General features: G+C 36.4%; 1 protein-coding gene across 2 annotated transcripts in view; it reads left to right on the forward strand.

Annotated features, from left to right (window-relative positions):
- MTNR1A (melatonin receptor 1A) overlaps window positions 1-25545 on the forward strand; it is a 57362-nt gene that overhangs the window by 26416 nt on the left and 5401 nt on the right. The window contains exon 1 of one of the 2 annotated variants that reach the window (XM_087736664.1): window positions 24269-24290. The exons of the other annotated variant lie outside the window; for it this stretch is intronic. The gene's annotated coding sequence lies outside the window, so the exon portion shown is untranslated. Of the gene's footprint in view, window positions 1-24268; window positions 24291-25545 lie in introns of those variants that run through there. 2 annotated transcript variants of the gene reach the window in all.

Below are 25545 nucleotides of genomic sequence, written 5' to 3' on the forward strand. Positions count from 1 at the left end.
TCTCTCTTTTTTTTTTTTTTTTTTTTTTGGTAAAATTGATCAGAAAATAAAATAATTGAAGCTGGCACTCTTATTTTTCAACTCTGGAATCTTGTGTGCCAACTTCAGAGTCCAGGATAAAGACTTTTCAGAGCTTTTTCCTTTATAAAGAAACATTTCTGATTGCAGAATATATATTTTTAAACAAATCATTGTTTTTGACAATGTTCCTCTCAAATAATATGAATAAATATTACTACTTCTTAAATAGTATGAACACATTATTTTTTTTGCTCTTTACTGATAATCAATTATATTTTATACTGATCTTTTCCTCTGCTTAAAAGCAGAAAAGTAAAAGGAGAGGAGTAGTAAGAGAAAAACATGTTTCTTGATAATCTAGCTAGAGAAGCAGACTGACAAGGGTCTCATGAAGTTCATCAAGGAGAAGTGCAAAGTCCTGCATGTGATTTTAGCTCACTGCTGCATAGCCAAAAAAGATGCCTCTGTTACCTTATGCCCTTCATCAGCCTGAGAATGGGAAGAGGGAAGAAATGGTGTATGTATACTCATGTTCTATGAACAAATGAACATGAATGTTTTTCCTTTTGCCTTTCCTGAGAAAAGTCATCTGGAGAGCAGGCTGGGTATGCAAAAGTGAGCTCGCTGTCTTTGATAGTCAGCACATTTTTAGCCAAAAAAAAAAAAAGAAAAGACATTCCATCAAAAAAAAAAAAACAACTCAAAAAAACCTGACAGGAGAAACAATGTTCTAAAGTTGCCATTAACACCAATTTGGAAAAGTTACAGAAACTTAGTTATCTGAGATAAGATTTGTACAAAGGGACAATAAATGTCACTAAAATAATGTCTGGAGAAAACAGACAGGCTTCCAACATAGACTCCTCTCATGAGATCTGACAAGAAGCAGCTAAATCCACGCCAAGTCCCATTTACACACATAGGCTTTTGGTTTAATGTAATTATACAATAGGTTGTAAATTCTGTGGGAATGTATACTCCATGCAGAAGATTAGAAACATTCCATTGTCTAGTCTGATTTCTTTTTAATAATATTTACCACTTATTGGGTGTATTCAGAGAACAGACTCTCAGGCCTATGAGAAAATCTGGTCACTATAGTGACACTCAAAGCAGCAATTAATGGTTCTGACTGTCTGTTCTTCAAAGCACCCTACACAGACAGGAAAATGCCATATGCAAAACATCTATTACAAGTTCCTTGATTACATACCTGCTTTTCTGTATTGACTCTAGAGGACTAGGATATAACAAATAAAAGTCACTTTGAATTGCTCTTCTTGATTTCTTGAATTTAGCTGATCTAGTGAGTGTCATTATCAATCTATGGCTCCACTGTATTAAATTTATAGAGCCTATAGAGGCAAGCTCAGATGGGGCAGATCAGTCTCTGACTGCAAGTTAACAGATGTTGGCTGCTCCCAGAAACTGTTGCTTTGTAGCACAGATGAAGGTGTAGAACTTTTCCAAAAGTTAAATATCCACATTTTCAATATGAGTTCCAATCTATATTTGCTATAATTGCTTCTAACTCAGTAGTATGATGTTACTTTAACTAATCTGAGATTTCTGAAGATATGTCTTTTCCCCAGTTGCTCATTTTAATAAGGAATTTAAAGATCATTGACATCAACAATAAAACTTTCCTTGATTTCAGTACGAGAATTGGGTCTAATATAATTCTTCACTAGGAAATAATTTCAGAATAACCCATTAGGTCTAACTAAGACTTTAATATGCTTATAATACAAAAAAAAACCTTTATAAATTAACCAAAATATTGTAATTGCTCAAAAATGCATTCAACTAGTTGTAATTTCACTACCAGACACTAGAGGGAAAAAATGTTCCATGTTTTTAGACCATTAAGATGCAAACCAAACTATAATGTATTCCATTTTATGCATCACTTCTCAGAATAAGAATGCAGTCACTTATAGTAACATTTGTTAAAGATTTTCTAGTTGTAGCAGGAAGTGATTAATTATACCGTAGTAATGTTGTTATTGAGTCATCAAATTAGCACTCAGATCTGAGAGAACACAGGATTCATAACAGTATTCTTTACTAAGCAGTCAGGTGGTATTAAGATGTGATACAATATCTGATTTTTTAATCCTTACGGAAGCTGAAAATCCATTAAAATACAGTAACGATTTTGTGCGGGTAATAATAGCTGATTAATTTCATTCCCATCTACAGATGGAATTCTCATGAACGTTTTATAGGTGCATGTTCATTCACAGAAACTGCAGTTCATCTTTGCTAGGAAACATACCTTAATTTTCATGAACACAAAGAATTCTTATGTTTGTGATCATCTTTCTCCAAGCGAGTCCCCCAGCTTTTTTCTTGAATTCCATACTCTGTGTTCTGCTTTCCCACAAAAAAAAAAAAAAAAACAGAACAAGAAAAAAAAAAGGAAATTTGGCACACTTAGACCTTTGCAGGATCCAAATATTTTGGAGATACATATCTAAATATATATCCAAATACATTTTATTTGAAATAATCTGGAGATTTTTGAAAATTCAATGGTGTTTTCTCCCAGACAGGCACACAAAGCAGAAGTGTGTAATAGTCATGGGAGCACAACAGATTTGTGCAAGTGTACTCCTCAAACTACACCAAAAACATCCTAATCCAGATATTGGAATGTCTCCAGTACTAAAAGGTATATGGCATTATGGGACAGCGTTAAAAGCAGTGGGGTGTTATCTGCTCTCTTTCTCTATGTACTGTAAGTTAAAGTTCACTTATCTCCAGAGTTTTCAGAACCATAACTTTTTAATCATAGTTGCTGGTCATTTCTTTGCTCATTCCTTATAATTGCTACAGTTTTATAAACTGTCCTTATGGTTGTTTCTATTACAACTGTTTAATACAACCTGCTGTTTGTACTGCTGAAAAATGTGATTGAGATTCTCAAAGAAGCCCAGGGAAACTAGATTTCTTGTTCCCACTGACCTTGAGTGAGATCTGGGCATCCACGTCCCTGAGGCTCATTTGACAACCTCAGTCCAAGGTTCTCCTATGAAGACATCTGCTACCTTATTACTTTGATGTCTTTGCTCAGATTGACCGAATCTCAGTGGGTTAGCTTCAGAAAAAGGTGTAGGAATACTCTATGTAGGGCAGAGATGCATGTTAATCTGTTTTTCATATTGACAGATGCAAGCAACAGAGTAAAAGGGAGAAAAGATAAATAGAAGTGTTGGCCACTTGGTTACCCCTGTCTGAATGCTACAGTACAGTGAGAGATGATGCTGTGCTAGTTCTACTAGGTGACAAAAGATGAATTGACAAGTGAAGAATAATATGAACTTTCATTTGATACTCATTTGGTAGGTGAGAAGACAGGGACACAACCACATTCAGGGGTGGGGTGAAAAAGATGATCAAAACAAGCAAAAGACTGGCAACTTTCCCCAAAATGATTTGGGTTTGTTTCTTTGTTGTTTGTTTTTGGTTTTGTTTTTTGGGTTTTTTTTTAAGAAATATAAAAAGGGAAGAATGGCAAGATTTTCAGAAGTCCACAAATTCTTGATTAGATTATATACTAAAGTGTAAATATATCTGAACATGAAGGAAGAGTGCTACAAACAGATCGGTTGATTTAGTCGTCTGGAAGTAGATCATTTTGTATAGAGACAGCCAAATACAGAGTTTAGACAGGATTCTATACAACTACTTTAAATAATTGGGAATATTTATTACTTTTATTTATCCTTTTACAAATGTGACTTTATGGAGATTTTTCTGACAATTACCTTAGCAATAAAATTCCAGTGCCTCTTACAAAGTTAGAGCTTGATTATTAATCAAAACGTGTAACTAATTAGATAAACCAAGGCACCACATATGTAAAAGTAACATATCTATAATGGAATGGTATATAAAATGGAGCACTTATGTTTTGGACAGCTTCATACATAATGTATTGCAAACGTGACTACTTAGCAAGGCTGAAATGTTCCAGAGAATGATTTCCAGAAATGAGTAGTCAGATTATCTGAACACATATCCATGCAATTGCTGATGCAGTTATTAAATGTCATCTTCAGTTTTAAACATACATAAATCACGCCAGTTAATATTAATGAGACTGATGTATACTCAACAAGGGGAAAATATATCCCTAATAAATGAGTCTTGTCACTGAGATTTCTGAATATGATAAATAGCTTAATTTTGTACTATTCTATAACATTATTTTCTAACATTATTATTCAACAACTTTGGTTATACTATGAGTTATGATCAAATAAATGCACCTAAAAAAATTAACAGAGTTCAACTTGGTTTGTAATAGAGTCAAGCTTCTGCCAGAAAACTGATATGGACTTGAACTTCTCTGATATTCACAGAAGTATCTATCACAGCTACCTGCATTTTATTTCTTGTGCTACATTTATACCAGAGGCAATTTGGCATTATGTACCTGTGTATAATACTATATATGTGTATGTAAGCATGATTATGTTTATGTGTATTATTAAAGACTTAGATTTTTCTCCTGCAGTTGCATAATTATATATAGAAGTTGTAAAATCATTAACCTAAAAGGAAACAAAGAGAGCTCCCTATGGAAAAGACTGTATATATCCAGGAAAACCTTCATTTTGTTCTGTGACTTCCGATTTTTTGTGTTCTCCTATTTCCTAGAGAGTTTGTCAACTGCAAATACAGTTTTTCCAGTGTTGAAATCATAACCAATAAAGATTTTGTTACTGAGCTCTAACCTATGTCAATTCTTAATCTCTACAAACATTTCTATGTAATCTAAAAGAAACGGGAAAATATATTTTGTTAATCTACTAACAAAGATTAAGTGCAACTTAATCTGGATTAACCTGCATTCCATAAAATTGAACTCTGCTGTACTCGGGGTTAGGCCTCCTGTTTTGTAGTACTGCAGATAATCCTTAATGGCACAAAATGTTATGGAGAGAATTAGTAGTACAGTAGCTGAGAATCAGTACAGAAGCCTAAATGAAAGCTCTGGCATAGTCTTAGTTTCTTCATGTTGCTACTACAGTGTTCCTTTCTTTTCTGATGCAGCAATGTGACATACATACTTCGTTATAGAAATATCTATTTTGAATACTTTCTGCAAAGAAGTACTTCTACAAAGAAGGCTGTTTCTTGATATTTTGGGAGTTGATTTTGAGTCTAGTTCATGTCATTTTTCCAAGAATGTTTCACCTTTGAGTAGCTATGGCACAAGCCCACTTGGTTGCCAAGATCCTAGAAGTTCATGCTTATCTTTTCAGTATTTTTTTGGGCATGCTTCTGTAAGCCATCTCAGACTAGGCATGACACTAATTTGCTAACAATTAAGAACATAAAAAAAGATTTAATTCCTTTCTAGAATTTATTTTTCTTCTCCCTGTCTGTTCCATAGCTTTCTTGGACATTCATCTTACTTTCTTAAGATACTCACAAATGAGGTACTTAAACCCAGGCACCATCTGAGGTGCCATACAGTATTTAAGACAGATGTCTGCACAGGGTTGGGATGTATAAACAGAACCTGCAGGGCAAGCACCTCCTGATGCAGGAGCAAGAGGCTAGTTAGGGCACTCTCAGGTCTCACAAATGACATGAGATATCTGTGTTTAAGGAACTGAAGACCAACTCATATCAGTTTTCTGAGTGTTCATTTCTCAAGGAGATAATGCTTTATTGTTAATTAACAGAAATTCAGACTCACAGAATTGTTTAAGTTGGAAGGGACCTCTTGAGACCATCGAGTCTGACACCCTGCTTAAGCAGGGTCAGCTAAAGTAGGTTGCCTAGGACAGTGTCCAGTCAGGTTTTGAATATCTCCACAATCTCTCTGCCAGTGATTGACTACCCCTACAGTAAGAAAGTGTTTTCTTATGTTCAGAGGGAATTTCATGTATTTAAATCTGTGCCTACTGCCTCTTGTCCTATCATGGGGCACCACTGAGAAGAGTCTGGCTCCCTCATCTTCATTTTCTCCCATCAGATATTTATTCACATTGATAAGTCTCCCCTTTGAGCCTTCTCTTCTGCAGGCTGAACAGTCCTTCTGGTCTGAGGGGTCTGAGCTTCCTGAAGGCCAGTTTTACTGGCAAAGAAGGCATCAAACACTTTGTCCTTTGGCATTTCATTTGCCACCAGTTCCCCTGCCCCATGCAGCAGTAGGCCCATGTTTTCCCCAGTCTTCCTTTTGCTGTTTATGTACTTGTAGAATTGTTTGTTGTTGCCCTTCACAGTCCTTGCCAGATTCACCTCCAGTTGGCTCTTCTAACCCTATTCCTGCGTGACCAGACAGGAACTTCATATTCCTTCTAGCTGATCTGCCCCTGCTTCCACTTCTTGTACACTTTTTTGTCTGAGTTCAGTTAGTTGCTCCTTGCTTATCCATGCAGGTCTCTGCCACCATTTCTTGACTTCCTAATTGTCAGGACAGACCTTTCTTGAGCTTGGAGGAGATGATCCTTAATTATCAGCCACCTCTCCTGGACCACTCTTCTCTCTAGGGCCATATCCTCTGAAAAGGTTGAAATCTAGGGCTCTAATCCTGCTTTTTGCCCAATTCCTTCTCTTAGGATCCTGAACTCCACCATCTCATGGACACTGCAGCCAAGGCTGCCTCTGACTTTCACGTTCCTGACAAATTCTTCCTTGTTCATAAGTATCAGGTCCAGTATAGCATCTTTCTTTATTGGGTCCTCAATTGCCTGTGCCAGGAAGTTGTCTTCAATGCACTCAAGGAACCTAGACTGTTTGAGCCCTGCTGTATTGTCCTTCTGGCAGATATCAAGGTGGTTGAAGGCTTCCATGAGGACCAGGGCCTGTGAATGTGAGGCTTCTTCCAGTTGTTTGAAGGCCTCATCTAGTTTGAAGAAAACCTCATCTACTTCTTCCTGATGAGGAGGTCTGTAGCAGATACCGACTACAACAGCAGACCATGTTGGTCTACCCACTAATCTTCACCCATAAGCTCTCAACTGATTTCTGGCCCAGCGCAAGGCAGGGCTCCATGCATTCCAGCTGCTCTCTATCACGTAAAGGGCAACTCCTCCTCCTTGCCTTCCCAGCCTGCCCTTCCTAAAGAGCCTGTATACCTCCACTGCAGCACTCCAGCCATGTAAGCCATCCCACCATGTCTCCATTATCTCAATGAGGTCATAGCCCTATAGCTGCACACAGACTTCCAGCTCCTCCCATTTGTTCTCCATGCTGCGTGCATCAGCATAGAGACATTTCAGAAAGGCACCTAAGTCTTGAGACTTTTCCCCACAAGGCTATTCTGCAGGCACTTCCTTCTTTACACACCTATGCTCAGAGGGATTCCACTTCAACTCTGTTGCCTTGTTGATTGGTGTGTTCCTTCTGTTCCCATCACCTTGGGCCCTTGGCTTGCCTACCCTATTCTTTTAGCCAGCTACAATTTTTCACACAACTTGTAGCAACTTTGCAGCAGCGTCTTAGAGACCCTCTTTCAAATTTGATCAAAAAGTTTCAGACATTGGAAAAGGGGGACATCCAGACAGGAGTATCTTTAAAGTGTTTTTCTTGAGGCTTTATGATATCTAAAGATCTTATCTAAAAAAGGATTTCTTAATGTTTAGAACCCAAGTTTGATCCTTCTGCTAGCAAACATATTTGTCAGTAAGTTTTACCTCTCTTGTTTTTCATCATAGTCTGTACAGCAAAAGACTATCAATAGGTACAAAATATGAAAAATTTCCAGAAATTTTCTACTTTGCTTTCTTCATATGGATTGGAAAATATTTTTTCTCTATTCTTTCTGGTACAGTCATTTTGATTCTAACCCAGCAACTTCAGGATACTGTCTAATATAACAGCTAGGACAGTTTAACACAAGGTACTGGTAGAGTAAAATAGTAATTGGTGGGTAATATTTGTAAAACCACTTCAAGCTGCTAGATGGCCAATTCCAGTTAAAACTGATGGACAACACGAGACAAAACATTAAATGCAGCTTTCAAAATCTGAACTGAATTTATAGAAAAGGGCTGTGATTTAATCTTCTGCAACTTATCACTGTTGCCTTTACTGTCAAATCATTACTAAACCCACTCCACAAATGTTAGATGTTGGTTGTATAGCCAGCCTACACAATTGATTCTGTATCGACAAAATTAAAGCCTACATTATGCATATTCCTGGCACAGCTGGATGGTCCTTTCTGAGATCTATATCGTATGTTAGGGTCATTTCAAATGCATCTAAATTGCCTGCAGACTCTGTTTCAGCCAGTTCCCCACACAGCAGTAAGACTCAGTGATGTCTGTGTCCTGGCTAGCAGATAGGTTGGAGATGATCTTTTCTTCTCTAGAAGATATGTAGCCATCTTTCCACTGCAGCTTACAGTGCAGGAAGCATGTTTGCTTACTCCTTGGAATAACACACTGAGTACTGTCAACTACTACACACAGCTTTCATAATACCCTAGTTTAAAAAGTAATGGTAAATAGTCAGTGCTACCATACACTGGGTTGCTGCTTGTACACCTATTTGATTAATTTTGGAACACTATTCAGTTTTCCATATTAATTTATTAGGGGGGAAAAAAAAAGTACTTGGTAGATAAGTTTTTTTGTTTTGGTTTGGTTTTTTTGTTTGTTTGGTTTGTTTGGGTGTTTTTTTTTTTTTTTTTTTTTTTTTTTTTTTGAGAAGGAAGACTAGTGACTACTTGATCAACAGGTATCCAGTATATAATTTTTCTTATCAAAAATCAAAAGCATCCTGTTATTTACTTCTGCATATTCACAAGTCATCCCTCCTGACTGCAATCTTTTGAAGATGGAATGCATTTAAACTAAAGATGCAAGCATTATGAGGAGAGAGCACAGAGAGCTGCACTGTGTTCGATTCATTAAGTTACTACTTTATTAAAATATTTTTGTGGACCCATTCATGGATGCACATTTAAAATGCTAAATTTACAGAATATTGGCTCAGAAAAGATTCATGACTTCAACTTGGACACCCATCTGTTTTTCCAACAGGTTTTTTTTTTTTTTTTAGATATGTCATCACTACTTGACTTTTCTTTAGCATTGAATTTTGAGAGCATGCTGGTTATTACTTTCACTTGAAATTAATAGAGCTTGGCAGGTATATAAATACTGTGCATAATTTATTGCATGAAAAAAGAAGTGCCTAGAATAAGGTCTTCCCATATATTTTAATCCACACTGGAAAGCTACCTAGGATTTTTTAAAAACATATTACAAATGTAAATTTAAACTTCATGAAGCAACAGAAATCATCTTTATGGCAAAATTATTCACTGAATTAATGGCATCCTTGAATTAAACAAAACATGTTTCTAATGATGTCTCTGGCTGGCTCTTTGCAGAGTTTTTCCCTAGTATTACTAGCTCTCAAAAAAATCAGTGGGCAGAATTCTGCTGTCAAATATGCAAATTCAGACTGATTTGATCATTTTGTCTCAGAAAAACTTAAAACTAACTGAGGATCCTGAAGATTCTGTTAGTATCCCTTGGATGTGATTAATTCCAGAGATATCTTTTGCATATAGATATGATCTGGACCTGAACCAAAGCCTGCTACTGTACACTTTCTAGCTTAATGGAGAGGGGAAGGGTTTAGAAGCTTAAATTAAAATTCCTCCAACCTTGATCCCTGTCTATATCAAATATTTAGGCATATTGTGGCTAATACCATGCTTTGAGGACCCTGAACAACTTACTTCTACTGTGTATCTCTTCCTTCCATGCAGATCTTACACTGAGTCAATCTGATTTAGCTGACTACAGGGACTGTTTATTATTTTCAGTGTATAACTCTTTGTTCCAGTTCGCAGTCATCTGCCAAGAAAAGTATTATGGATTAGTAATAATGGCTACGAAAATAAAGATTTTTTCTTAAATTATAATATAAGTTTATCTCTCAAATTATTTTAATTTAAATATACAGAGTAACATCTGAGGCAAAATAAAATGTTGCTAACGAACAGGATTCCAACTGTTGACATAATCACAGTATCCTCTGAAATACTATAGTATTTTTATGTGTGTAGCAAATAAAAATTATTATTTGACAGACCTATAGCTCAAAAGACTAGCCAGAAATTTCATGTATGTTGAACTGCTGCAGTTCCCAATAGCATGGGATTTGTGAGTATCAGAAATAAATAGACGTCTAAAAGCTCAATGTTTCATAAAATGAACATCTGTTCAGGTTATAGAACAGAAAGTTGTTCCTATGGTGAAACACTGTAACCTCTGAGGTTATACTTATTACAGTAGGTAGCATATGTCATTATGAATTGAGAATTACACATGCTTCATTTGAGTTTTTTTGTTTATGCATATTGTTCCTAAATGGCCAAGGACCAAAAAATGTGGATATCTCATATCGTGATGGATGAAGTGATTTAAAGAACATTCTCGCCCAGTGTCTGCACATACAAAGAACAATACAGCTGAGATACAGGCCACAGAACCAGTGGATTATTTATATTCTCTTGACTTTCTGAAAATGCAACGTGCACAGATCTAAAAATGCTCCTGCTAACTGTTTGATATTTAAACTGATTTTGTTTGTTAAATAAAACTTAGAAGTTAAAATTGTCAAGGATGTGAACATCATTTTTAGTAAGAGTTTCTATTTTCACCCAGGCATTATGCTGAAATAATAGGATAGATTTCAATATAATAAAATTATAGTGCATCTGTCTATTTTTGGAAAGTCTACCAGAGAATAATAATGATTGATTTTAGGCCTTGGTAAGGACACATTGTCAAATGTATGTGACTTCAAATTTGAGAAGCCTCAAAATAGCTTTGTTCTCAGTGCCTGTAAACCTGTATGGTTTCCTCAAAGTTACTGTGATTATGTTGATTAACTTAAGCAAACCCAATTGGACCTGAAAGTTTTCCTCCAAAACAATTGTAAGAAAAGACACAGAAATGGCATGTAACAGAATCACCTGTTTGTCTTGAATGTACCAGAAGGTGAACACATATCCAACAGCAGTACTTTTCCTGCAATGATCATGGCAGTTACAATTCCTCTCTAACACGGAGCCCTTTTTAGAGATGGTAACATGAATGCATATTAGCACAAACACTGGCTCTTTCACTTCATTTTCTTTTATGGCTAGTCTGTGCCATAAGAATACAGGGCTATAACTGGAAGATTCACTCAGGCTACTGAATATTTACTACGTTACTTGTATTCATTCTTAAACACAACTGAGAGCAAATAAGTCAATTCACAGAACAGTTAACTTTACAAGAGAAGATGTTAGGCTTGACAGATTTTTTTTAACTTCAGTGACTGCACCAACATTAAATGAATTAAATGAAAGTATTCACCAGTTAGAATAAAGAATTACCTGAAAGACGGGAAGTAGGTTTAATGATAAACTTTTGCTAGAGAACCTATGGATTTTTTTACTCTTTCAAATAGTTAACAACGATAATAATTTTTATAGTAATTCTAGTACAACCTCCATGAGACATTGCCATGTGTTTACAATGTCAAGATCACCAGTATAGGGTATTTATGTTATAGTTTCTGAAGATTTCCCGCAGCTATATAAGAAATACAATCAAATTCACTTTAGTTTGACACACGCTATTGGCAAAGGCACCTATTTTTTCTTAACTGCATGACAAAAACTTCAGGACAAAAAGCAGTCCATCACTCAGTGATGGACACTGTGATATCTTTTCACATATCTACTGGACATGGGAATATGAAACATTTTTATTAAGAGGCGCTCTTTCCCCATATACCATCCACCAGCAATTTATCAGTAAGAGAAAGAAAAGAATCAAAAGAGTTGGTCCTAGTGTGATTAAGGTATCTCCAAATGTCTCATTCCTTTTGTTTTTTGAGGATCTGTGCTCTGGAAGCAGAGATCATCTTCTAGAGCTAACATGTAACTTGTGCCTCAAACTGCGGGAAGAAGAGGAGAAGAAATCAAAGAACAGAGAAGGAAGCAAAAGAATGAAAAAGAGCCATCATTTTGGAAGCAATCCATTAATTTACTGGCTATAGAAGTGACATATCTTCAATATCTTCTGCTGGCTCAGGTCAGGCTGGACGTGATCACGCTGCAGCCCTTAAGATTACTGGAAGCCCAGAATTTGTTACAGCTCTGTCCTTATGAATGCCACCATTCTTTTGAAAATAGAAGTTTTGCTTTTCTGACCTTTTAGCAAAATCTAGAAGACACAAAGTTGGCTGAACTAAATGTTAGGTTTTTTAAATTAACCTCTCAATCCAGCCTAGTAATCATGAGATTTAAAAAAAAAAAAAAAATTCCTTTGCTCAGAAAATGAACTGTGAAAACTAGGTGAAGCTCTACAGCAGGCGCTGACCTTACAGTATAGCAAGACAAAGCACCCTCCATCAGCAAACAGTACATAGTGTCTAAAAGACATTTAAAATAAGGACTTAATCAGCAATTTTTCTGAAACATATCTTCCAGAGTGAGAGACAGGTTGCCCTCATCCATTTCTCTGGTATTCTGTGTGAGTTTTTTCCACGTAGAATTTAAATTTATTTCTGCATACAAAGTTCAGCTTAGAAAGGGAAATATTTCTGCTTTCTGTAAAAAGCACTATTTTATTTTCTTTAACTTTTGCCAGGAAAACCAGAGTTGAGATATCTGGGGTTTTACCCTTGAATTTGCTCTAAAGGTTTGTTCAGAGCTTTATATGAGTGAATCTATTGGTGTGCTTTTATTCACTCTTAAACACACTTGAGTGCAAATAAATGAAATCCATTTGCAGAACAGTTAACTTTACAAGGGAACAGGTTATGCCTGATTTGTTAATTTTGGAGACTGCATCATAATGAATTGGTATGTTGAAACTTAAAAAGATACTATGTTGAAATTCAAAAAATAGAGCTATTCAAGTCCCGTAAAGTTTTTTGTAATCATGCTACTTTTTCTGAATTTGATTTAGAAAATTCTGAAGCCGTTGACTATAACAAGATTTTAAATAGCCAAAAGCTAATATTTTGATTCTATTGCTTCATGGAATTTTCTTCTAGAAAAGCATTGCTTTGAAATCACTACACTCTAGTTATTTGTTATGCTAATGGAAATTTACAGGTGTCTTCCTTGAAGGGCATGATTGTGTGCAGTAATAATGAGTCTGAGAAATATAAAATACAGGACATATTCATGGTGGTTTGAGAATTCCACTAGACTTCTGTCACTGGCTTTTTTTGGGATTGGGATTCCCTTTCCATTTTTATGAAGATTGACAGTGTCAGCAAGGTGCTGTAGGGAACACTAAAAGATCACTACATAGTAACTGGTGTTCTCAGTGAATCATTTTATGTGTGAATGATAGGCTTATCACATTCAAAAATACTAATGCACTCATTTAATACAATAAACCTTAGTCCAAATACTCTATATTTGTACAACTAACTGAAGTTGCTGAGAGGTTGATTTGTAATTGGACCCCATGGATAGCATGATTTTTAAAACTTAAATCTTGCACTAACTATAATCAATTTACGTTACAAATTAAATTTTCATTATGAACTAGAGGCAGCAGTGATTTCAAATAATCTTCCCTATTTATGGAACCACAAATGCACGGCAGTCCATGCTTCTTTTCCACAATATAGCTGAGATTATTTCCAACCTTTTATGGCCCGTATTTGTTCAATAGTCATCATTACATGTCTATATATGAATATAGCTGTTCAGCTGTATCAATTATTGTTTGTAAACTCATTAGAAAGCACACTGATACAAGCAATACACACAGATCAAAATCTTACAAACTGTATGTACATATTCACAGAAAACAACATCAGAATGTTAAACACATTAAACTACCATGCTGAGCTTTAGCTCCTGGATACATTTATGACAGGAAGATGGAGAAAGACCTGCTCCACTTCCCTCCTGCCCCAGGCAACTGCATTTTAGAAAGTTTCTCCACAGGAAAAAAGCAAGAGCAGACAGGTTCACTGTGAAAAGGCAGCCCTTAATGCTTGGATTCTAGCATTTCTCAACAGCTAACTGGATGTTGAGCAAACATTCATGCATTTAATTAGTATTACAATCCTGATTGTTATCATAAACTGCAGAAATATGATTTCTATGTCCTTTAAGGATAACAGAATTTTATCAATCTTGGGTGATTAGCATCCTGTGCATTTTAGCCTGTTTTTGCTGACTCAGATATAGGTAGAACAGGGAGGAGAGCTTCATTGTCACAAAAAAAAAAAAAAAATCTTAATTTCTGTATGTTAAATGTTAATTATCTATATGAAGACAGAAATGGAAATACAGTAATAAATCAAAAAGTGTTTTTTCTTAACTGTATACTGTTAGATACGATACCATATGTAACACTGAGAATACAGATTTTTGTCCACAGAGTGATTATAAATACATAATACATAGATATTGGAAAAGAGGAATATGTGAAAAAAGTTGATAAAAGGAAGAACACAAATGCTAGGCAAGAGTATAGTTTCGTAGGACAAAAAGGAATTATAAAGTTGCACAGTGAGGCAGGGGCAAAATCCAGTCCTGTGTCAGTTACTTAGTGCTGGTCCCACTTGAGATTATAAATAATTGATCAGCTACATTTCCTTCCAGAGATGTGGTAAGGGGTAGATCCTCTGACTTGTATCAAAGAAAAATATTTGTCAGATTTATGTGAAGGTGCAATGTCAGAGCAATTTGTCAGATTTATGTGAAGGTGCTCGCATTTTTCTTTTTTTTTTTTTTTCTTTTTGTCTAATACAAAGAAAACTAAGAGCTTGGTATGGAACACAGAGCTACTGCATTAGTTCCATGAAAATTTATGCACTAGAACAGATGAAAGAAACCAAGCCAACCACTGCAAATTGGCACAAAATATTGGACTCTGGTGGGTTCTTTCACTCATCCATGACACCTTTGTCCATGGAACACAAATTCTCTCTTTGGTAGAGGGAAATAGCAAGAAGCTAACATCTGATTCCTGTCTTCACATTAGCTGCTTGATTAATAAGAGCTGAACCTCAGTTATGCCTGCCTAAAGATACTGAACAACTAGCATCCCAAGAGCTTTTATTTCTTCCAAATAGGTCTTGGAGCAAGGGAGTACCATGTCCTATAGGATAGGATTTACTAAAAGGGAACAGTAGCTAAGGAACGATGCTATATTGTGTTCCCCTTTAGCACCTGGAATTTAAATGTAATGTATTTACCCCATAAGAACATATTCCTCCGTGGCAAAATCTTTTCTCCCTACACTATGAATCTCATTCTCTTCCAGTGTTTTTTCGTTTCTCTCAGTATCCAGTCATCTGAAGGAGTTTTGCCATGTTGTCACTATTTTACCCCCTATTCTTCCCACTTTAGGGACTTGTTCAGCAGTGTGGAACAAGTTCTTATTCTGAGCAATGCTTGCTTGTCAGTGATATTGTCTCCAAGTTGGCCTGATGTTCAGACAATTAATCATCAGAGGAAAGGTTTGGTGACCAAGCTGAGGTAGATACTTTGTCAACACTGCTGAACCTGCTCCTGCTTTGTACATCTACTGACTTTTATGCATCTACTGAAAATCTCATATAACAAAGTTTCTTCTTATCCTGTAAGAAAAAGGTTGGATGTGTTTATTCATTTGTTTGACTCAGCAGTTTGGCATAGGTTTTTAATTCCATGCAGACTTAAGAGACATTTTCAGGAACTGTCTTATAAATGAAAAGTTTAACTACTGTTCTTCTCTCCCTTAAGTCTGACTGAAGGTATGTTTTTCATTTTTTCCTCACTCTGCGTGCTACATTCTGTTAGTAAAGGCATATCTGGGTGAGATTGATCCCCCAGAAGAAAGGGGAGATGACTCTCTCCCTCAGAAGCAGCTGAGCAGGGTCAATAAAAGCAAGCACTGGCCAAGAGGAAGACCAGGCACAGGAAGCATCAAGAAGAAGAGAGCTTGCAGCTACAGCAGGGACTGACATGGCTGAGAACAGAAAACAGATCAGGCCTAAGAAATGGGGAGAAGAGGACCACAGGAGACCATCAAAGTTCTTGAACTGACTGAAATAAATCCTGGAAGAAAGGATCTGCCTTGAAGTACAAAAAAGGCAGGGAGAAACTAGTTTATTTTTATTCTTCTTTGTCTTAAATGGTTTTCTTCATCGAGCTCACTGTAAGGAGAAGGTTAAATACTTTAGAGCCCTGACCAGCTCAACATCCTACCACACCAAACTTAGAGGAAGCTTGACCTTGTTAATAAAATATACCCCCAAAAATTGTAAAGAACTGACACTGTCCTATTGCAGATACTGGAATTTATAAAAAAGTTCCCCTGGACTTTCCTAAGATATGAATTCAAGTCTATCAGGAAATTAATATAGTGCCAGCAGATACTACTATTACCCATCAGTGGTTGCAACTGACACACAATTTCAATAAAAGAGTTTGAAAGAGTTTTTTTATGTGTTACCAAAACAGTTACTTCTGCATCATGGACTGGGCAGTTTTACTTCATACAAATGAAGGCTGTTAGCCTGGGTTTACATATTTTTTGAAGGAGTGAAGAATTTTCAGATCGTTTGGGGAAGCCCTTCTTCTGTTGCTTTACAAAATACATTGATCTGCTAAAGCAGACATTTTTGTGCTTATACATGGAAACACCTAAAGTGTCTCTTTGAGGAGCTCAAGCCGTCTTTCACTTTCAAAACTGTTGAAGAAATTTTTTCACGTACAAAGCTAAATACAGATGTTTCTGAAATTAAAGTAAGAAAATCTAGGAGGCTCTAGCTGAGATGTGGAAGACATTTTTCCCCTCTAAGCATTCAGTCAGCTGTAGAACATTTTACAAGGAAAATGTTCAAAAAAATTAGGTGATTATTCCCTAATAGACCAAAGTAAAGAAAAGCAAAGGGACAGTTCAGTGCTATCTGAAGCTAAGGCTGCCTTACCACTTGATCATCACTCTATCCTTTTCATAATAAACTTCATGTCAGATTTTGCAACACAGTATAAATGCATTGTATCTTTGACATACACTAATTGTACAGAACCTCTTCTTCCTGGCATCCTTTCAGCATAGGGATTTTTTTTTTTTTAATATTCATTGAGATAATTATCCCACCTTTCTTTGGGTGCCTTCTTTATTTTTAGTTTCCTAAGTAGAAGTGTTGACTTCTGTTTGTTAAATGTTGTTAAATAATGAAGTATGTTGGCACACTAAAAATCTGTACCTAAAAAAAGATGAAGATAAAAAAAGATTAAGAACTCAGGAGTAAGGTTCAGAGGGAGAACAGGAAAAGTTTTTATTGAATATTTAAAAGGATACTATCTTTAGCTGTCTATATTTAGTTTTTCAGCTTGCTTAAAAGCTTTTTTGGTAAGATTCTCTCTAACATTTAAACAAAGATAGACAGGAGCATAAGAGAATAAAACAGGCATTAAAAAAGTCCAACAGCCAAGATATTATATACATAATATTATGAAACTAAGATTATATTGGTGGTATAGTTTTCCAAATCTATTTTATTTTCACACAGAGAAAGGGTTCATGTTTTTTTTACACTAGAGGTATTGAACTTGATTTTACAAATTGTGTTTGGATTCTCAAGGTGAGCAGTTAGGATACTTCTGAGCCATATCAAAAATCAATGGGTACAAATACTTCATATGAGATATCATAATACAACTTTTAAATGCTACCATACTGAAATTACCATAATACAAAATCCAATACTTTTCACAGCAACTGTTGGTTTCAGCAATTTATTTCATTGTACTGGACAGGTTTTTCTGGTGCTACAGGTTAAGTAAGAACCCTGAGTGATAAATTCTGAAGACACATGTAAGTACAGAAAGTCAACAGTATTTGTATATTTCTTTCCTATTAGCTAGTGTCATAGCCTCATTGTCCTTCGACTACATTCATTGATAAACAGACAGTTTAGACTTAAACAATAGAAAAATAAATGCTTTCTGAAAACTTCCACACCACTCTTCATGAAAGAAAAACCCAGAGAACAGGCGAGTAAGTAAAACAAGATGGAGAGGAATAATAATTCAATAATAAAATTATGAGATATATTCAATATACAGAGCCATTTATTTTCTAACTTACACTACTTCAACTTGTCTGAAGTCACTGAAGTTAGCTATATCATTAATTTCACCAATTGCTTTTAGTCAAAAGCCTACCTCTAAGGACGCAATGGTTTGGCTCCATGTAACTGAGCTCTTAGTAAAGAACTCCATTTAATACTCTTAAGAGAAAAGGCACAAATCCAAACCCCATTTCATTTCTAAGAAGCATTAAATATAAAAGTCATTGTCATGGTTTAATTCCAGCTGGCAACTAAGCACCACACAGCCGCTCGCTCCCCTTCCCCGTCCCGGTGGGATGAAGGAGAGAATCGGAAGGGTGAAAGTGAGAAAACTCGTGGGCTGAGATAAGAACAGTTTAATAATAGAAATAAAATATAATAATAATAATAATTAGTGAAAAGGAAAACAACAGCAACAAAAAAGAACAAAACCCAGGAAAAACAAGTGATGCAACCACTCAACACCTGCCAACAGATGCCCAGCCAGTCCCCGAGCAGTGATTGCTGCCCCCCAGTTTATATACTGGGCATGATGTCGTATCGTATGGTATGGCATAGCCCTTTGGCCACTTTGGGTCAGCTGTCCCGGCTGTGCCCCCTCCCAGCTTCTTGTGCACCTGGCAGAGCATGGGAAGCTGAAAAGTCCTTGACTTAGTATAAGCACTACTTAGCAACAACTAAAACCTCAGTGTTATCAACATTATTCTCATCCTAAATACAAAACACAGCACTATACCAGCTACTAGGAAGAAAATTAACTCTATCCCAGCCAAAACCAGGACAGTCATGTATTTGCTAATTAACTAACCAAGAGAATATTGAAAAATTTTTGAGCTGTATGTCAGTATTTACTAAAGAGAAGGAAAGTCCTTTAAGAGGTTGACCTCACTTATGTAAGCTCATCAGGGTACGTTGTAGAAATACCTGAAATCTTCTATGATGTCAAAGGGCAATCATACCTGACTATTTCTCTTACTAGTTTCTCTCAAATAATTATTGCTTGGAAATTTTATTCTGTGCTCTGTGAAAAATCCCATCATGCAGGGTTAAAAAAAAAAAAGAAGCAACAAGCAATAAATTAATTTCCCTCCTCATTGTAACTTCTCGAGCTTGGTCAAACTAGAGCCAACATCTGTCGAAGTTTTATCATTCAGACTGATGGCAAAAAATAGATTATTCAGTTAAGATTTAAGCGAAGATATATTAATTAACTACAAGTATAACAGTATATCCAAGCCAAGAGTCCTGTTTCCATATTTCGTCAGGTATTAAGATCCTCGGCCTTGCTGCCATGCATACGCAAGTTTCACTTCTTTGTCCTTCTTTTAGTTTCCAGTGCTAAATGCTTTTCTGAATCTATAGAAGAGCAAGAGCCCTTGATACCATCAGTTACTTTCATCAACAAAACCCACTAATATTGCAATTAAAATAGCACTTATTCTAGTGGAATCCCCGTGATACTTGATACCATTTCACCTGCCCCCCTGCAGTCTGGGACCATTCAACTTCTAGATTTTTGTGTAGCACAATAGAGAAAATGAAGAAATGAAAAGGAGGCAGGAAGAACTGGAGGTACTGGGTCTTTGATAATGACACAATGGAATACCCCCTAAATATCATCAAACTGCAAAGGTGGGAGTGTAATATGATAATCTTCTGTGTCTTCTCATCTTTTTTAAGGAACTTGGAACAAACAAAGAGAGGAAAGGAGGAGAAAGAAGGGAGGGAAAAGGCTTCTGTCAGAAACATAAAAGATTTTGTGTTGTAAGGCAGTAAGGAGAGAAGAGACATGCGGTGACAGAATAAATAAGGGAAGGAAGAAAAGGAATAGAAAAATAGAGAATGGACAGAGGAAGAGAGAGTAAATACATGTTTAACTATATATAAGTGATATTTTCTGTAGTACTGTCTTCCAGTTTCCTGGCAGATGTCCTACCATTGCTGATTTTAGGAGAAAGAACTGGGAAGACTAATTAAGAACTCATTTCATTAGCTTTGCTGACTACTGTGGACTCTGTAGTTAAACGTGGGATTGGCTGAATGAGCACCAATACTGTTAGTAGTCATGACAGAAAGAAAATACATTATTTTGTACTCTTGAGAGTTTTTTTAACTTCTTTTTCTTCCCATGAATAACTCTATGGACAAATTCAGCCACAAAATCCTGTTACATAAAACCATGACTTTCAAAGATATTCAGGAAAGGGATTTCACGTTTGCAATAATATATACAGTATAGAAGTCTGCTGTCAGTTATGTGGTTTTCTCAAAATGCATACTAGAATTTGGAAGGGAATAGGCTGTATCTTCCCACTGTCTAGGACCAATCCTGACTGATCTATGATATTTTATACAAATACAAAACAATTATATTTCACAAGCGTCCCTCTCTGCCTTTTCCTGCTTTTTCCCTTTCATTTGTTTTAGTCTCTGAACTGTATTATTAGTTTTATATGTCTGAGCTGTGATATTACTGTGATAGTACCATTTTTGTCCTTCCACTTATTTCCAGTCTTTAATGCAAATACATTTCAAGGGGGGAAAAGTACTCTTATGCTGATTGTGCTGTGATGCAGTTCAGTAGCGTGATCCTCTGACATCAGCAGTATTGTTATTCTAATCAGTTTCATACAGCTTGCTGAACTGTGATGACAACCTTAGTGTTCTGTAACATCTAGGCAATACCGTGTTGGAAAACAGGCTGTTCCACAGGATTTTTTCCCTCCCAAATGAATCATAGAAATTAGAGATAGAAAAGATCAAATCAGAAGTGGTAATATAATTCCCTTCTGTAAAAGTGGATAAGTTACTCAGGCAAATCTATTTGGTCTCTGAAATATTGTCATCACAGTAAAAGAGGCTGGTGTTCAAAGCGAATAGATGTCCTGACCTTGAGAACACACCAGCCCAGTGAACCGTAGAAAGAACAGTCCAGGCAAGTACCAGAGCCAAAACCAGGGTCGCAGAACTCGAGACATCCACCACTACATCTGCCTGCCCTGGTTTCTAAGTTCCACCTGCAAGACAGCAGGGTTTGTTGATTCATTTCAATGTCATTACAAGCCTTCTTGATTTTTTATGCTATGCCTTAGTTCACCCTTGCCTGGATGGACAAACAAAACCTAGCTTAAGAATGATTTGAACAGAATTACTTCTGACTGGATTAGTTGTCATGACTTTGCATTTTGGTGAAAAACACTCATAGAACTGAAAAAACATATATTTATACATTAAATGGGGCATATAACTACAGCAATATTCATTCTGAGTATTATCAGGAAATATGCATACAGCAGTTCAAACTTTTCTCAAACAGCAATTAAACTGTTTATTAATATCTACTGGAGATTTGTCAATGAAGTGTTTAAAAAACCGAATTGTTCAATTTCAGGACTACTTATTTAATAAGTCACTTTCATCTATTATTTCTATATTATAAAACTACAAAACTGTATGACAGTGCCAGTTTAATACAATCTTGTTACCAAAGTAAATACATATTAGCTAGCTATTACTCGGATAAAATTTTAGAGGTTTCCATAAAAGAACAGAAATCTTGCTCAATTTGCTGCTGCTTCTAACGCAAAATATCTTGGACATGAACATACTATGTAAAGTCTTAAAGCAAAATATATCATGGCACTGCATAACATAACAGAAAGATGAGTGTATCTTGAGATTCACTGGTAGCTCTGACTGCTATTACTTAAAGCTCTTTTTAAAACTGCACTTCTTAAAAATCCTTTAAAAAGACTGAAATCCTGACCACTTCCAGGTTTTTAAGTTTAGGTCCACAGAAGATCTTCAGTCAGCTCCTATCTACTCCTACATTAGGTGCCTAAATGTGCAATGGTAGTCTAGGCCTTTTCTTTACTGCTGCTTTTCTCAGGTGCTTTATATTTCATGTCACATAAATTCATCCAGTGGATAGCACTACCCTTCTTGGCATACTCAGAGATACCTCAGTCTTGCCAGTACTGAGATATTCAATATCCCATGCACCTAAATCTACTGCCTAGCACAAACTAAATACTCCTATTATGTGAAAGGTCCAATACAAGAGACATTTTCAAAGCAGCCCTGACATGACATACAAAACTGCCAGAGGCAAGATACATCCCCAAGTCTGTAGCACTCACCCAGCATATGGATTCAATTCCTTTCTCTGCCTGACAGTAAAACTCACATCACTTTCCTCTCATGACTGAGCCACCAAGAATAGCACTGACAAATATTTTTAGACTGTAAGAAGGAGAGCAGTAGCTGTCTCACTCACACACATGCCATGGGACTGCAGAAAAAGATAGTAGGTGATAAAGTCACAGAAAACTGTATGCCATTTGGCATATCTGCAAAACTACTTAATCACATCTACATACTGTTTGGCTACGGTCAACTTAGACCTGACACCAAAATTCTCCGTTTTCATATTGAGTATTATATAATTCCTCAGTGCCATTTTCTGCCAATTACTCTTTCATGCATCTGATTTTCTTGGCCAGAAGATGGCATAGGCATTTCAAATTAAATTGTTGCTGCAGCTTCACTGGAAGTTTCTGTATGATAATTATTATAATCTAAATACAGTATAACATTTTCTTTTCAGAGTGCATTAGTATGATCTTTCATTTATACTGTGCTGATTATGTCAAATTTTCTTCAACTTACAGGACACTGGAATAAAGTATTACAATATGGATTATTATGATAACAAATCTATTCTTCCATATCTCTCAAATATACTGTTATGTAGTTCTCCAGCTGTCCAGACATGTAAGATTCAGCACCCTGAATTTCTATCAACTGCAGTTAAAAGTTGAGGTTACTTAGGTCATTGCAGTATCTGAACTTGTCTATGACACTCAGAATCTCTACCTTAGTAAGATTATAAATGAATTCAAACCATAAATATTTAATATTTTCTCCTCATTGCTAACAAGCTGTTGTGGTTTAACCCCAGCCAGCAACTAAGCACCACACAGCTGCTCGGTCACTCCCCCCCGATGGGATGGGGGAGAGAGAAGAGTAAAAGTGAGAAATCTCATGGGCTGAGATAAAGACATTTTAATAGGTACAGCAAAAGTCATGCACACAAGCAAAGCAAAACAAGGAATTCACTCACTACTTCCCATCGGCAAGCAGGTGTCCAACCATCTCCAGGAACGCAGGGCTCCATCACGCACAACAGTTACTTGGGAAGACAAACAGCATCACTCTAAGTATCCCCCCCCCCCAGCTTCTTCTTCCCCCAGATTTATATGCTGAGCATGATGTCATACGGTATGCAATATCCCTTTGGTCAGTTGGGGTCAGCTATCCTGGCTGTGTTCCCTTCCCAGCTTCTTGTGCACCCCCAGCCTGCTCGCTGGTGGGGTGGTGTGAGAAGCAGAAAAGGCCTTGACTCTATGTAAGCACTGCTCAGCAGTAACTAAAACATCCCTAAATTATCAACACTGTTTCCAGCACAAATCCAAAACATAGCCCCAAACTAGCTACTATGAAGAAAATTAACTCTACCCCAGGCTACCTGCCTGACATCATTACAGCTGTAGGCAATTGTCATGTCTGTCATTACACAGCTGGTTTCATTAGTGTCCCAGCTAGATGATAGAGGGTCTGAAAATCCCTTCTATTACATGACAGAAGTGTATATTTGAATGAGGTTTTAAGAAAATTGCTAAATAATACAAGGTCTTTTTTCAGCTTAAAAAGAAAGAGAAAGGTTTTCCTACATGTGCTTAAAGCTAAAAGGTTCATTGTGGGCTTTAAGCCATTCAAATTCCCCTGCATCACCACCTGCAGCATCAGGGTTAATTTGCTAATGAGAAGCAAAACCCACAGGCCCATCACACTATTCAAATTTAATGTGCACGTGGACTGCTTGATTCAGGCCAGGTTTATAAATAGTGCCTTTAGTTTAAAAATAGGCTTTTCAGCTCTAAGGGAGTTGATATTATTATCTGTAAAGTGAATGAAGCTCCCAGGAGTAACTGGAGCTTATGTAATATTTATTCCTACAGTTTTGCTCAGCTGTTTTGTGCCATTTTGATGCTGAGCTGCAAGGACTGTTAGTTTCTTAAACCTTTCAAGTTTTTCTTCAGTGAAGCTGGAACTGTCTGTATGCTTGCTTGTCTGGGTAACCTTACTTAGCTTTGGGATTTTGCCCAAGAAACAGTGGTCATTGACCCCACTTACAGGTATTTTCATCTAATAACTTCTATTGCATGTGACCTTTGTGGAATCCCAAACTGTGCTGCCAGGTACAGCAACTTTCCAATATTAAATTGATCTTAGAAAGGTTATGGACAGATCTTCTTTTTCTTGAAACATTACGACTGGTTAAGGTCCCAGGGAGAAGGGTTACTGAGCCTGTAGAGCTAAGCTCTGTCACTAGATACATGAACAAGGGTATTTTATTAAATTTGCATTAGGCCCTTACAAAAAGAGCTTTCACTCCTTGATTTTGTAGTTGTCTGTGATATTTAAAAGAGAAATACTGGTGCTAATGGAACAACATTCAGGGGAAAAATATTCATGGAATATGAAACAAATCTAGTGTTAATATTTGTCATTGAGACACCATTTTGAGCACGGAAACAGCTATGAGAGAAGCAGAGGCCTAACGAAATGCCTTTCTAAGGAAGAAGTTCAGCTCTCAGTGGCAAAACAAAGCACATTGTACTGAATATTATGCTTAGCCTTCTAATTTTGCTTTCTTCATAAACTAGCCCATTGCCTTATTTCATGTGTTGTATTATATTCTGGAATCAGAGACTTATTCACTGCTACCATTCAGCTGTGAAGGGGAGTTACTAGCTTTCTCAAGCAGGTGTTTTGCCTGCTATCTATTAATGCTGTCACTTTTGCTAGATGTAAATGTGTCAGTATGATGCTGTGCTCAATTATAACTATGAGGTACCACATTTAAATTTTCTACTGCTGCAGGCATTCACTGGTGTGCACCTAATCTTAGTCTTGTTTTCAGCTAGCAGCATAAAACCCCAGATTAACATTCTAAGCAAGGGCTGGATTAATGAGAAACATTTCAAAATGCTACAAAAAAAATCTGTAAGCTATCCTTGAAGAAAATCAGCAGAAGTATTAGAGTAATCAGAAATCAGTGCTTTAAAATGTAAATAAAAAATTTGGTGCCATTAAATATATAAAACCTATGGACATAACAATCTTGGCAATATGATATTTGAATGCATCACAACTTCTAGAAAACTTGATCTGAATTTATAGCAAAGCAATCTGTTAATTAAGCCTAGTTATGAAACAATCAGAAATGACTACTAGCATATCTGGCAATATCTGACAGGTGATAAAAAGACAGTAGATAAGAATGGCATGGACCTGGTAGTTAGAAATTAAGTTTGGTCTTGTAACTGGTCCAACATTGCAAATGTTTACACTATCCTCTTTCCTTAAAGATATACTTAACAAGTAAAC

This window comes from Nipponia nippon, unplaced genomic scaffold (assembly GCF_047370975.1).
Source record: "Nipponia nippon isolate SJK-2023a ecotype South Korea unplaced genomic scaffold, ASM4737097v1 scaffold_6, whole genome shotgun sequence".
NCBI lineage: Eukaryota > Metazoa > Chordata > Aves > Pelecaniformes > Threskiornithidae > Nipponia > Nipponia nippon.